Source organism: Prionailurus viverrinus, chromosome X (genome assembly GCF_022837055.1).
Source record: "Prionailurus viverrinus isolate Anna chromosome X, UM_Priviv_1.0, whole genome shotgun sequence".
Lineage (NCBI taxonomy): Eukaryota > Metazoa > Chordata > Mammalia > Carnivora > Felidae > Prionailurus > Prionailurus viverrinus.
In genome coordinates, this window is record NC_062579.1 from 48,949,940 (window position 1) to 48,963,478 (window position 13,539).

The following is a 13,539-nucleotide window of genomic DNA, read 5'->3' on the forward strand; positions in this document are numbered from 1 at the left end:
GACTATTACTTTTCTAACTATTACCTTTACTGATTTTCACTTCCTCCTGCTAGGCCCCATGAGGGACTGTTTCTCAGCTTTATACTTGTTTTCTTAATGAACTGATTTTGCTTTCCAAATTTAACTGTCACTTCAGCAGTTATAAATCAGGGCTGAGTCCTGCCCTCACCAGGGTGTTGTTGGAAAGAGCAAAACGTCCTTAATATCAAGTCCTCAGAAAATGGTGAAGTACTTTAAGAGTCTTAATTGTCAACACAAGTACAAATGGCAAAGCTACATAGATGTTGTTGCCAAAATAACATGACGTGGAAAGAAGGGCCAGGACTTGGAGTCAGAAATCCTAAGATCAAGGCTCTCATTAGCTCTGACACAATAACTCAGATTTATATAACACATTACAGCTGAAAAATGCTTTCACATATGTTCTCTCACTGATCCACTCAATTGGCTTCCCTGTTTCAAGCTCTCAATGCTCAAATCCTGCCAGCCAGAGTAAACTTTTTGAAACACAGACCCATCCATATTCTAAACTCTTCAAGGGCACCCTACTACTGATTAAATATTATAAAGTATGACTTGGCTGGTGCACCATGGCATCAGTGAGGCCAGCAGCAGGGTGGCCACCAGGGAATGGACATGTAGCAAAGGATTTTCTCTGGTAAGATTCAGGAATAAGAATGTGAAGAAGAGGACAGGGCAATCCAATCATCTGCAGGCCATCGTGGGAAGAGTTCATGAGGGACAAGGCTTTGCATTCTGAATAAAACTGAAGATTCAGCAAAATTTCAAGAAATTGCTATAGAGGGAAAAGAAGGCTCAAACCTCACAGGAATCCCAATCCACAGATCGATACCCTGGTCATCTGAAACATCTTTATTTAGCTGAAGAGAAAAGACTCAGGAAGCAACCTAGAAAAGTTGAACAGCCTCTGTCAGAAGAGCAAGCTGATCAAACTTTGCCAAAAAAAAAAATATATATATGGCATTGACCAAGCTTTGTATGAAGAACATTGTAATGTTAAGCAGCAGAGCAAGGTAGCATAAGAATAAACTCCATTACTATTCCAAAGAAAAAGAAAACATCAAATCAAAAATTGTATGAAGAATATGAACAAGCACAAGCAGAGTGTGCTAAGAAGCAAGGACTTGAGAAAACAAGAAAGAAGAAGCTCAAAGGCTCTATAAAAAAAAGAAAATGGAGGTATTCAAAATACATAGCAAAAAGTCTTCAAAACGGGCCAACCAAACTTGAATTCACAAATGGAGTATCTTCTTAAAAAATATAAGAAAAAATTAAATCACACATATTCTTAAGAGTTAAAATATCTGCCTTCTATTGAGTTCTTTTGTATATGTACTGTAACTCCTATCAGTTAACTAAATTTGTTAACATAAAATGGATTGCTGAACTACAAGTACAAAATGTACAAATATTTTTATTCTTGTGAAAGAAAAGTTTCTATGTATGCTCTACATAACATATTATTTGTTTATTTATTTGCATTTGAAGGAAGGTGGCCCAAGAACTGAAAGAAATTTCTATTTGAACATGTTTAAGCATGTAATATTTTTGTGCATATGAAATTAAGATGCAATAAAATTTGTTGAAAATAGAAAAAATAAAATAAATTAATAAATAAAGTATGATATATCTATAACAATAAAATGCCATGCCATCATGAAAATGAAAGAAATGATTTTATATGTAATTATATGGAATAATTTTCAAGACATTGTAAGTAAAATAATAATAATGTGCATAACAGAGTATAGAGTATGCAACCATTTATATTTTAAATAGGAGGTGATATTAAATATATTTTTGAATAAGTATGGAAAGGAAACTGGCAGCCTTGGGTGTCAAATATTTGCCATAAATTTTCTTTTTACTGGTTATATTTATTATATGCATGTTATTTTTTCAAAAGCTTAGAAAGTTTAAAATGTCAAAGAATTCTCACCAACTTTAAGATTAAAGTTCAAACTCTTTGGTCTTTTAAAGACCCAATAATCTGACATTAAAAGATATTTTGTAGCTGGTAACCAACTATTCCCAAGTGTACCCTATATTTTGAGCAAGTTAGACTAGAGAGCAACATACAAAAGAATGAAACTGGACCACTTTCCTACACTATACACAAAAATAAACTTCAAATGGATTTAAAACCTAATATGAGACTTGAAACCACAAAAATCCTAGAAGAGAGCACTAGCAGTAACTTCTTTGATATCAACCGTAGCGACTTCTGTCTAGATATGTCTCTGAGATTTTTTTTTCAAATATGTCAAGAGGAAAAAAGGCAAAAAATAAACTACTGGAACTACATTAAAATAAAAACTTATGCACAGTAAAGTAAATAATCAACAAAACTAAAAACAACATACTGAATAGGAGAAAATATTTGCAAATGGCATATGTAATAAAGGGTTAGTATCCAAAATATATAAAGAATTTATAAAATTCAACACCCAAAAAACAAATAATCCAATTAAAAATGGGCAGCAGACCTGAGTAGACATTTCTCCAAAGAAGATATACAGAAGGCCAAGGACATATGAAAGGATGCTCAACAGCACTCATCATCAGGAAAAGGCAAATCAAAACTAAAATATCACTTCACACCTATCAGAATGGCTAAAATAAATTTAAAAAAAGAACGAGAAACTCCAACTGGTTATCTCTCTTAAAATGTAGATGAACAATCTTTGTCCCATCTGTCTCCCTTCCAGTTTCACATATGCTGCTTTTAGTTAACATCTCTCATTTTTTGAAAGATTTTTGGGCCCATGTAAGATATTTTACATAGGCCTTGAATACATTTTATTTTGTTAGAATTAGCTATTGCTTAAAACTGCTGAGACTCTTTTGGTACATCCTGGTTTTGTACTCCATATGCCTATTGGGTTCTCCCAGATTTGTGGTATTCACCTAATTTACTGCCAATTATTGTTTCATTTGTTCACAGGAAAAAAAGAGACACATTTAAATTAATAGAGCAAATATTAACAAGATTTCACCGTATTGAGCTGGAAGGTTACCTTTTTGAATCCTTTTCAGTGAAAATTTTCAAGTGAAAATTTAAAGGCAAGTTTAGTAAAACTCATTATACTTCACTAAAATTTCATACTGAAGATAAGAAAGTGGTAGGTAAATTTGAATAATTCATCACTGAAAAAGAAAATACTTGTTTCAGCAGAAAAATGAAATAAAAAATATATGGTAAATATTCCAGGTCTAAATGTGCAACATGTAGAAGGGGTTCAATAAATGGTTGGAAAGATGGGTATATGGATGCTTTCATAGTTTGTAACACAAACATCATTAAACAACATTAGTTTTCTGATTATACATGGTTCTCTTTTGGGCCTTGGACAAACAAAAAAAAACCAAACTACTTTTTTTGTATCTATTGGGATAATCATATAATTTTTACCCTCATTTTATTAATATGGCATATCATGTTAACTGATTTGTGAATGTTAAACCATTTGCATCCCTAGAACAAATCCCACTTGATCATGGTGCATAGTCCTTTTAATGTACTGTTACATTTGCTTTTTAAATATTTTTTGAGGATTTTTGTATTTATGTTCATCAAGGATATTGGCCTGTAAGTTTCTTTTTTTTTGTAGTGTTCTTGACTGGGTTTTGTATCAGGGAAATTCTGGCCTCAAAAAATGAGAGTGGAAGTGTTTCTTCCTCCTCAATTTCTTTAATAATCTGATAAGGATAGGAACTAACTCTTCTTTAAATGCTTGATAGAGGGGCACCTGGGTGGCTCAGTCAGTTAAGCATCCGACTTTTGATTTTGGCTAAGGTCATAATCTCAGGGTTCATGAGATTGAGCTCTGTGTGGGGCTCTGTGCTGACAGTGCAGGGCCTACCTGGGATTCTCTCTCTCCCTCTCTGCCCCACCCCTGCTCATGCATTCTCTCTCTCTCTCTCTCTCTATCTGAAAATAAATAAACATTTAAATGTTTGATATAATTAACCTGTGAAGCCATCTGGTCCTGAAATTTTGGGGGAAATTTTTTAAATTACTGATTCAATTTTATTACTTGTAGCTGGTCTATTTAGATTATCTATTTCTTCATGATCCAGCCTTGGTAGGCATCCATTTTTTCTATGTTTTCTTATTTGTTGGTGTATAATTGTTTCAGTAGTCTCTTATGATCCTTTGTGTTTCTGTGGTATCAGTTGTAACTTCTCCTTTTCATTTCTGATTTATTTTGGCCTTCTCTCATTTTTTTCTTAATGAGTCTCCTTAGAGATTTATCAATGTTGTTAATTTTTTCAAAGAATCAGATTTTAGTTTTATTGATCTTCTCTATTTTTTTTAGTCTCTATTTCAATTATGATCTTTATTATTTCCTTCCTTCTACTAATTTTGGTTTTATTTTTTCTGCTTTTTCTAGAGCCTTCAGGTGTAAAGTTGGATCTTTTATTTTGGATTTTTCTTGTTTTTTGATGTAAGCCTGTGTTGATTGGTATGAACTTCCTTCTTAGGTCTGTTTTTGTTGTGCCCACAGAATTTGGAAAGTTGTGTTTACATTTTAATTTGTTTTAATATATGTTTTGATTTCCTCTTTGATCTTTTCATTAATTGTTTAGTAATTGTTTTAGTAACATGATGTTTAGTCTCCACATGTTTGTGGGTTTTTTTCCAGTTTTCTTTTTGGAATTGACTTATAGTTTTATATATTTTATTTATATTTATATTTATATTGACTTATAGTTTTACCATTGCAGTTGGAAAAGACACTTGATATGATTTCAATCTTGTTGAATTTATTGAGACTTAATGTTTTATGGCTTAACATATCATTTAAATGTTCCATGTCCACTTGAAAATAAATTCAACATCCATTTATCATTTTTAAACTTTCAACAAATAAGTATAGAAGGAATGTACCTTAACATGATAAAGGCCCTATATGACAAGTCTACAACTAACATCATACTCAATGGTAAATACCTAAAAGCTTTTTCTCTAAGATCAGGAACAAGACAAGGAAGCCCACTCTTTCCACTTTTATACAATATGTTTTTGGAAGTCCTAGTCTCAGCAATTAGGCAAGAAAAGGAATAAAAAAGCATCCATGTTAGATAGGAAGAAGTAAAACTTATTATTTACAGATTACATGATCCTTTATATATAAAACCCTGAAGACTCCACCAAAAAACTATGAGAACTTATAAATGAATTCAGTAAAGTTGTAGGATACAAATTAACATACAGAAATCAATTGTGTTCCTATACACTAATAACAAACTATCAAAAAGAGAAATTAAGAAAACAACCAAGTTTACAACTGCAGCAAAAATAATAAAATGTCTGGGGATAAATTTAACCAAGTAAGTGAAAGACCTGTTACTCTGAAAACTGTTAAGACATTGATGAAAGACATTGAAGACAGCACAAATAAATGGAAAGATATACTGTGCTTATGGATTAGGGGAATTAATATTGTTAAAATGTTGATACTACTCAAAGCAATCTACATTTTCAGTGAAATCACCATCAAAATACTGATGGCATTTTTCACAGCTCTAGAACAAAGAATCCTAAAATTTGTATGAAACCACAAAAGACCATGAATAGCCACAGCAATCTGGAGAGAAAACAAAGCTGGAAGTACGCACCCTGATTTCATGCTATACTATAAAGCTATAGTAGTCAAGACAGAAAACAGATATGTAGATCAATGGAATAAAAGAGAGAACTCAGTAATAAACCTGTAATTGTATGGTCAATTAATCTATGACAAAGGAGGCAAGAATATACAATGGGGGAAAGAGATTCTCTTCAATAAATGGTGTTGGAAAAACTGGGCAACTTTATTACACTGTGCACAAAAATAAATTCAAAATGGATTAAAGACCTAAATGTGAGACATGAAACCATTAAAATCCTAAAGAACACAGGAGTCTAGGATGGTTTTTGTTTGTTTGCTTTGTTTTTTTTTTCTTTAGATTCCACATATAAGTGAGATCATAAAGTGTTTGTCTTTCTGTGTTTGTCTTATTTTGCTTAGCATGATGTCTTATAGGTTTATCACTTTTTCAAATGGCATAATTATATTGTTTTAAAGGGTAAATTACACACACACATATATGTGTATATATATATATATATACTCACACTTTCTTCACCCATTCATTCATCAATGAACACTTAGATTGTTTCTATATTGTGGCTACTGTGAATAATGCTGTGATAAACATAGGAATGCACATAGCTCTTCAATACAGTGATATCATCTCCTTTGTATATAAAACTAAAATGGGAATATAGTTGTTCTAGTTTAAGCTTTTTTGAGTAACCTCCATACTGTTTTCCATAATGGCTGTACCAATTTATATTCTCACCAACAGTGTACAAGTGTTCCCTTTTTTCCACATACTCACTAAAACCTATTATTTGAATTTCTATTATAGTCATCCTAACTGGTATGATATGATATCTCATTTTGGTTTTGATTTGCATTTCTCTGATGATTGATGCTGAGCATTTCGTCATATCTGTTGGCCATTTGAATGTCTTTTTTGCAAAACTGTCCATTCATGTCCTTTGTCCATTTTTTAATTATTTGTTTTATAAGGATTGATTTGTATAAATTCCTTATATATTTTTGATATTATATACTTTTATCAGTTGTGTGGTTTGCCAATAGTTTCTCCCTTCCACAGATTGCCCTTTAATTTCACTGATTGCTTTCTTTGCTGTGCAGGTGTTTTTCAGTTTGATGTAGTCCCATTCCATTTGTTTATTTTTGCTGTTGTTGCCTGTGTTTTTGGTGTCAAATACAAAGAATCATTGCCAAGACCAGTGACAAGTAGCTTTTTTCCTATATTTTCTTCCAGGTGTTTTACGGTTTATGTTTAGGTCTTTATTTTGAGTTGATTTGTGTGTACAGTGTAAGATTAGAGTCTAATTTTATTCTTCTTTATATGGATTACCAGTTTTCCCAACATATTTTACTGAAGAGACCATCCTTTCCTCATTGTGTATTTTTGGTGTCTTTGTTGAAAATTAGTTGACTAAATATGCTTAGGTTTGTTTATTCCTGGGTTATTTATCCTGTTCCTTCAGGTTGTTTGTTTTTATGTTGGTACCACATTGTTTTAATTGCTATAGCTTTCTAATGTAAGTTGAAAGCAGAGAGCAGATTGGTTTCTGTTTTGTTCTTCTTTCTCAAGATTGCATTGTCTATTCTGGGTCTCTTATGGTTCTGTACAAATTTTAAGATTGTTCTTTCTATTGTGAAAAACGCTATTCGAATTTTTATAAAGATTGCATTGAATCTGTAGATAGCTTTAAGTAGTATGGACATTTTAACAATAATTATTCTTCCAATCGGTGAACACAGGCTATCTCTTCAATTTTTTGTGTCTTCGTCAATTTTTTTCACCTTCTTGGTTAAATTTATTTATAAGTACTTTATTTGTTTTGATTCTATGTTAAAGAAGATTGCTTTCTTAATTTATTTTTCATATAATTCACTCTTGATGTATAGAAACGCAACTGATTTTTGTGTGTTGATTTTGAATCCTGCAAATTACTGAATTTATTTTTTAGTTTTAACAATTTTTAGTAAAGTCTTTAGGATTTACTATGTAAAAAATCATGTCTTCTGCAAAGAAAGACAATTTTACTTCTTCATTTCTGATTTGGATTCCTTTTATAGCTTTTCTTTTTTTCTTAATTGCTCTAGCTAGAACTTCAAGTATAATGTTGAATAGAACTGAAAAAAAGTAGGCATCCTTGTCTTGTTTCTGCTCTAATAGGAAAAGCTTTCAACTAGCTTTTCATTATTGAATATAATGTTAAGCTTGTCATATATAGCCTTTATTGTGTTAATGCACATTCTTTTTGTAACTAATTTTTGAGAGTATTTGTAATGAAATGATATTGAATTTTGTGCAATGTTTTTTCTGCATCTATTGAGATAACCATGATTTTAGTATAACTGATACACAATGTTGCATTAATTTCAGCTATACAATGTAATAATTCAACTCAATATGTTGTGCTATGCTCAAAAGTGTAGCATCTCTCACCATGCAACATTATTACAATACCACTGACTATATTCCCTATGCTGTACCTTTTATTCCTACAATCTGAGTTAATCATATGATTTTTATATTTTATTCTGTTAATGTCACTTTCTTTCAACTTTATCGACTTGCCTGTCTTGAACAATTCCAGGGATAAATTTCATTTGATCAGTGTGTAAGATCTTTTCAATGTATTGTTGAATTTGGCTTACTAATATTTTGTTGATGATTTTTTCATCTATGTTTATCAGAGATATTGGCCTATAAGTTCCATTCTGTGAAAACTGTAACTTTCTTATGATTCAACTTCAGTATGTTATATGTTTCCAGGAATTTATCCATTTATTCTATGTTGTATAATTTTTTGGCATATAATTATTCATAATAAGCTTTAAAATCTTTTTTATTCCAGTTGTATCAAGTATAATGTTTCCGAATATAGGCAAGATGGCGGCTTAGGAGGACGCTGGGCTCACCGCACGTCCTGCTGATCACTTAGATTCCATCTACACCTGCCTAAATAACCCAGAAAACCGCCAGAGGATTAGCAGAACGGAGTCGCTGGAACCAAACGCAGACTAGAGGCCCACGGAAGAGGGTAGGAAGGGCAGCGAGGCGGTGCGCGCTCCACGGACTGGCGGGAGGGAGCCGGGGCGGAGGGGCGGCTCGCCCGCCAAACAGAGCCCCCGAGTCTGGCTTGCAAAAGCGGAGGGGCCTGACGGACTGTGTTCCCACAGCAAGCGCGACTTAGCGTCTGGGAGGTCATAAGTTAACAGATCTGCTCGGAAAGCTAGAAGGCTGGAGGACAAAGGGAGGGAGAGCTGCTGAGCCCCCTGACGACAGAGCTCAGTTTGGTGGGGAACAAAGGCGCTCACCAGCACCATCTCCCTCGCCCATCCCAGCCAAAATCCCAAAGAGAACCAGTTCCTGCCAGGGAACTTGCTCGCTCCGCGCAAACACCCAACTCTGCCCTTCTGAGGAGCCAAACCTCCGGCAGCGGATCTGACTCCCTCCCGCTGCCACAGGGCCCCTCCTGAAGTGGATCACCTTAGGAGAAGCGATCTAAGCCTGCCCCTCCTGCCCCCGTGCACCTTGCCTACCCACCCCAGCTAATACGCCAGATCCCCAGCATCACAAGCCTGGCAGGGTGCAAGTAGCCCAGAGGAGCCACACCACCCCACAGTGAATCCCGCCCTTAGGAGAGGGGAACAGAAGGCACGCACCAGTCTGACTGTGGCCCCAGCGGTGGGCTGGGGGCAGACATCAGGTCTGACTGCGGCCCCACCCACCAACTCCAGTTATACACCACAGCACAGGGGAAGTGCCCTGCAGGTCCTCATCACGCCAGGGACTATCCAAAATGACCAAGCGGAAGAATTCCCCTCAGAAGAATCTCCAGGAAATAACAACAGCTAATGAGCTGATCAAAAAAGATTTAAATAATATAACAGAAAGTGAATTTAGAATAATAGTCATAAAATTAATCGCTGGGCTTGAAAACAGTATACAGGACAGCAGAGAATCTCTTGCTACAGAGATCAAGGGACTAAGGAACAGTCACGAGGAGCTGAAAAACGCTTTAAACGAAATGCATAACAAAATGGAAACCACCACAGCTCGGCTTGAAGAGGCAGAGGAGAGAATAGGTGAACTAGAAGATAAAGTTATGGAAAAAGAGGAAGCTGAGAAAAAGAGAGATAAAAAAAATTCCAGGAGTATGAGGGGAAAATTAGAGAACTAAGTGATACAGTAAAAAGAAATAATATACGCATAATTGGTATCCCAGAGGAGGAAGAGAGAGGGAAAGGTGCTGAAGGGGTACGTGAAGAAATAATAGCTGAGAACTTCCCTGAACTGGGGAAAGAAAAAGGCATTGAAATCCAAGAGGCACAGAGAACTCCCTTCAGACGTAACTTGAATCGATCTTCTGCACGACATATCATAGTGAAACTGGCAAAATACAAGGATAAAGAGAAAATTCTGAAAGCAGCAAGGGGTAAACGTGCCCTCACATATAAAGGGAGACCTATAAGACTCGTGACTGATCTCTCTTTTGAAACTTGGCAGGCCAGAAAGAATTGGCACGAGATTTTCAGGGTGCTAGACAGAAAAACTATGCAGCCAAGAATCCTTTATCCAGCAAGTCTGTCATTTAGAATAGAAGGAGAGATAAAGGTCTTCCCAAACAAAAACTGAAGGAATTTGTCACCACTAAACCAGCCCTACAAGAGACCCTAAGGGGGACCCTGTGAGACAAAGTCCCAGAGACATCACTACAAGCATAAAACATACACACATCACAATGACTCTAAACCCGGATCTTTCTATAATAACACTGAATGTAAATGGATTAAATGCGCCAACCAAAAGACATAGGGTATCAGAATGGATAAAAAACCAAGACCCATCTATTTGCTGTCTACAAGAGACTCATTTTAGACCTGAGGACACCATTAGATTGAGAGTGAGGGGATGGAGAACTATGTATCATGCGACTGGAAGCCAAAAGAAAGCTGGAGTAGCCATACTTATATCAGACAAACTAGACTTTAAATTAAAGGCTGTAACAAGAGATGAAGAAGGACATTATATAATAGTTACAGGGTCTATCCATCAGGAAGAGATAACAATTATAAATGTCTATGCGCCGAATACCGGAGCACCCAAATATATAAAAAAATTACTCATAAACATAAGCAACCTTATTGATAAGAATGTGGTAATTGCAGGGGACTTTAACACCCCACTTACAGAAATGGATAGATCATCTAGACACACGGTCAATAAACAAGGGCCCTGAATGAGATATTGGATCAGATCGACTTAACAGATATATTTAGAACTCTGCATCCCAAAGCAACAGAATATACTTTCTTCTCGAGTGCACATGGAACATTCTCCAAGATAGATCATATACGGGGTCACAAAACAGCCCTTCATAAGTTTACAAGAATTGAAATTATACCATGCTTACTTTCAGACCACAATGCTATGAAGCTTGAAATCAACCACAGAAAAAAGTCTGGAAAACCTCCAAAAGCATGGAGGTTAAAGAACACCCTACTAACGAATGAGTGGGTCAACCCGGCAATTAGAGAAGAAATTAAAAAATATATGGAAACAAACGAAAATGAAAATACAACAATCCAAATGCTTTGGGACGCAGCGAAGGCAGTCCTGAGAGGAAAATACATTGCAATCCAGGCCTATCTCAAGAAACAAGAAAAATCCCAAATACAAAACCTAACAGCACACCTAAAGGAACTAGAAGCAGAACAGCAAAGGCAGCCTAAACCCAGCAGAAGAAGAGAAATAATAAAGATCAGAGCAGAAATAAACAATATAGAATCTAAAAAACTGTAGAGCAGATCAACGAAACCAAGAGTTGGTTTTTTGAAAAAAATAAACAAAATTGACAATCCTCTAGCCAGGCTTCTCAAAAAGAAAAGGGAGATGACCCAAATAGATAAAATCATGAATGAAAATGGAATTATTACAACCAATCCCTCAGAGATACAAACAATTATCAGGGAATACTATGAAAACTTATATGCCAACAAATTGGACAACCTGGAAGAAATGGACAAATTCCTGAACACCCACACTCTTCCAAAACTCAAGCAGGAGGAAATAGAAAGCTTGAACAGACCCATAACCAGCGAAGAAATTGAATCGGTTATCAAAAATCTCCCAACAAATAAGAGTCCAGGACCAGATGGCTTCCCAGGGGAGTTCTACCAGACGTTTAAAGCAGAGATAATACCTATCCTTCTCAAGCTATTCCAAGAAATAGAAAGGGAAGGAAAACTTCCAGACTCATTCTATGAAGCCAGTATTACTTTGATTCCTAAACCAGACAGAGACCCAGTAAAAAAAGAGAACTACAGGCCAATATCCCTGATGAATATGGATGCAAAAATTCTCAATAAGATACTAGCAAATCGAATTCAATGGCATATACAAAGAATTATTCACCATGATCAAGTGGGATTCATTCCTGGGATGCAGGGATGGTTCAACATTCGCAAATCAATCAACGCGATACATCACATTAACAAAAAAAAAAAAGAGAAGAACCATATGATCCTGTCAATCGATGCAGAAAAGGCCTTCGACAAAATCCAGCACCCTTTCTTAATTGAGAAAGTCGACCCTTGAGAAAGTCGGGATAGAAGGAACATACTTAAAGATCATCAAAGCCATTTATGAAAAGCCCACAGCTAACATCATCCTCAACGGGGAAAAACTGAGAGCTTTTTCCCTGAGATCAGGAACATGACAAGGATGCCCACTCTCACCGCTGCTGTTTAACATAGTGCTGGAAGTTCTAGCATCAGCAATCAGACAACAAAAGGAAATCAAAGGCATCAAAATTGGCCAAGATGAAGTCAAGCTTTCGCTTTTTGCAGATGACATGATATTATACATGGAAAATCCGATAGACTCCACCAAAAGTCTGAGAGAACTGATACAGGAATTCAGCAAAGTTGCAGGATACAAAATCAATGTACAGATATCAGTTGCATTCTTATACACTAACAATGAAGCAACAGAAAGACAAATAAAGAAACTGATCCCATTCACAATTGCACCAAGAAGCATAAAATACCTAGGAATAAATCTAACCAAAGATGTAAAGGATCTGTATGCTGAAAACTATAGAAAGCTTATGAAGGAAATTGAAGAAGATTTAAAGAAATGGAAAGACATTCCCTGCTCATGGATTGGAAAAATAAATATTGTCAAAATGTCAATACTACCCAAAGCTATCTACACATTCAATGCAATCCCAATCAAAATTGCACCAGCATTCTTCTCGAAACTAGAACAAGCAATCCTAAAATTCATATGGAACCACAAAAGGCCCCGAATAGCCAAAGGAATTTTGAAGAAGAAGACCAAAGCAGGAGGCATCACAATCCCAGACTTTAGCCTCTAATACAAAGCTGTCATCATCAAGACAGCATGGTATTGGCACAAAAACAGACACATAGACCAATGGAATAGAATAGAAACCCCAGAACTAGACCCACAAACGTATGGCCAACTCATCTTTGACAAAGCAGGAAAGAACATCCAATGGAAAAAAGACAGCCTCTTTAACAAATGGTGCTGGGAGAACTGGACAGCAACATGCAGAAGGTCGAAACTAGACCACTTTCTCACACCATTCACAAAAATAAACTCAAAATGGATAAAGGACCTAAATGTGAGACAGGAAACCATCAAAACCTTAGAGGAGAAAGCAGGAAAAGACCTCTCTGACCTCAGCCTTAGCAATCTCTTACTCGACACATCCCCAAAGGCAAGGGAATTAAAAGCAAAAGTGAACTACTAGGACCTTATGAAGATAAAAAGCTTCTGCACAGTAAAGGAAACAACCAACAAAACTAAAAGGCAACCAACGGAATGGGAAAAGATATTCGCAAATGACATATCGGACAAAGGGCTAGTATCCAAAATCTATAAAGAGCTCAC

The 13,539-nt window shown here is 35.6% G+C and overlaps 1 pseudogene; it reads left to right on the forward strand.

Moving 5' to 3' along the window:
• The first annotated feature begins 590 nt into the window (after positions 1-590).
• Positions 591-1,313, forward strand: LOC125156973 (thyroid transcription factor 1-associated protein 26-like; annotated as a pseudogene).
• The last annotated feature ends 12,226 nt before the right edge of the window (positions 1,314-13,539 follow it).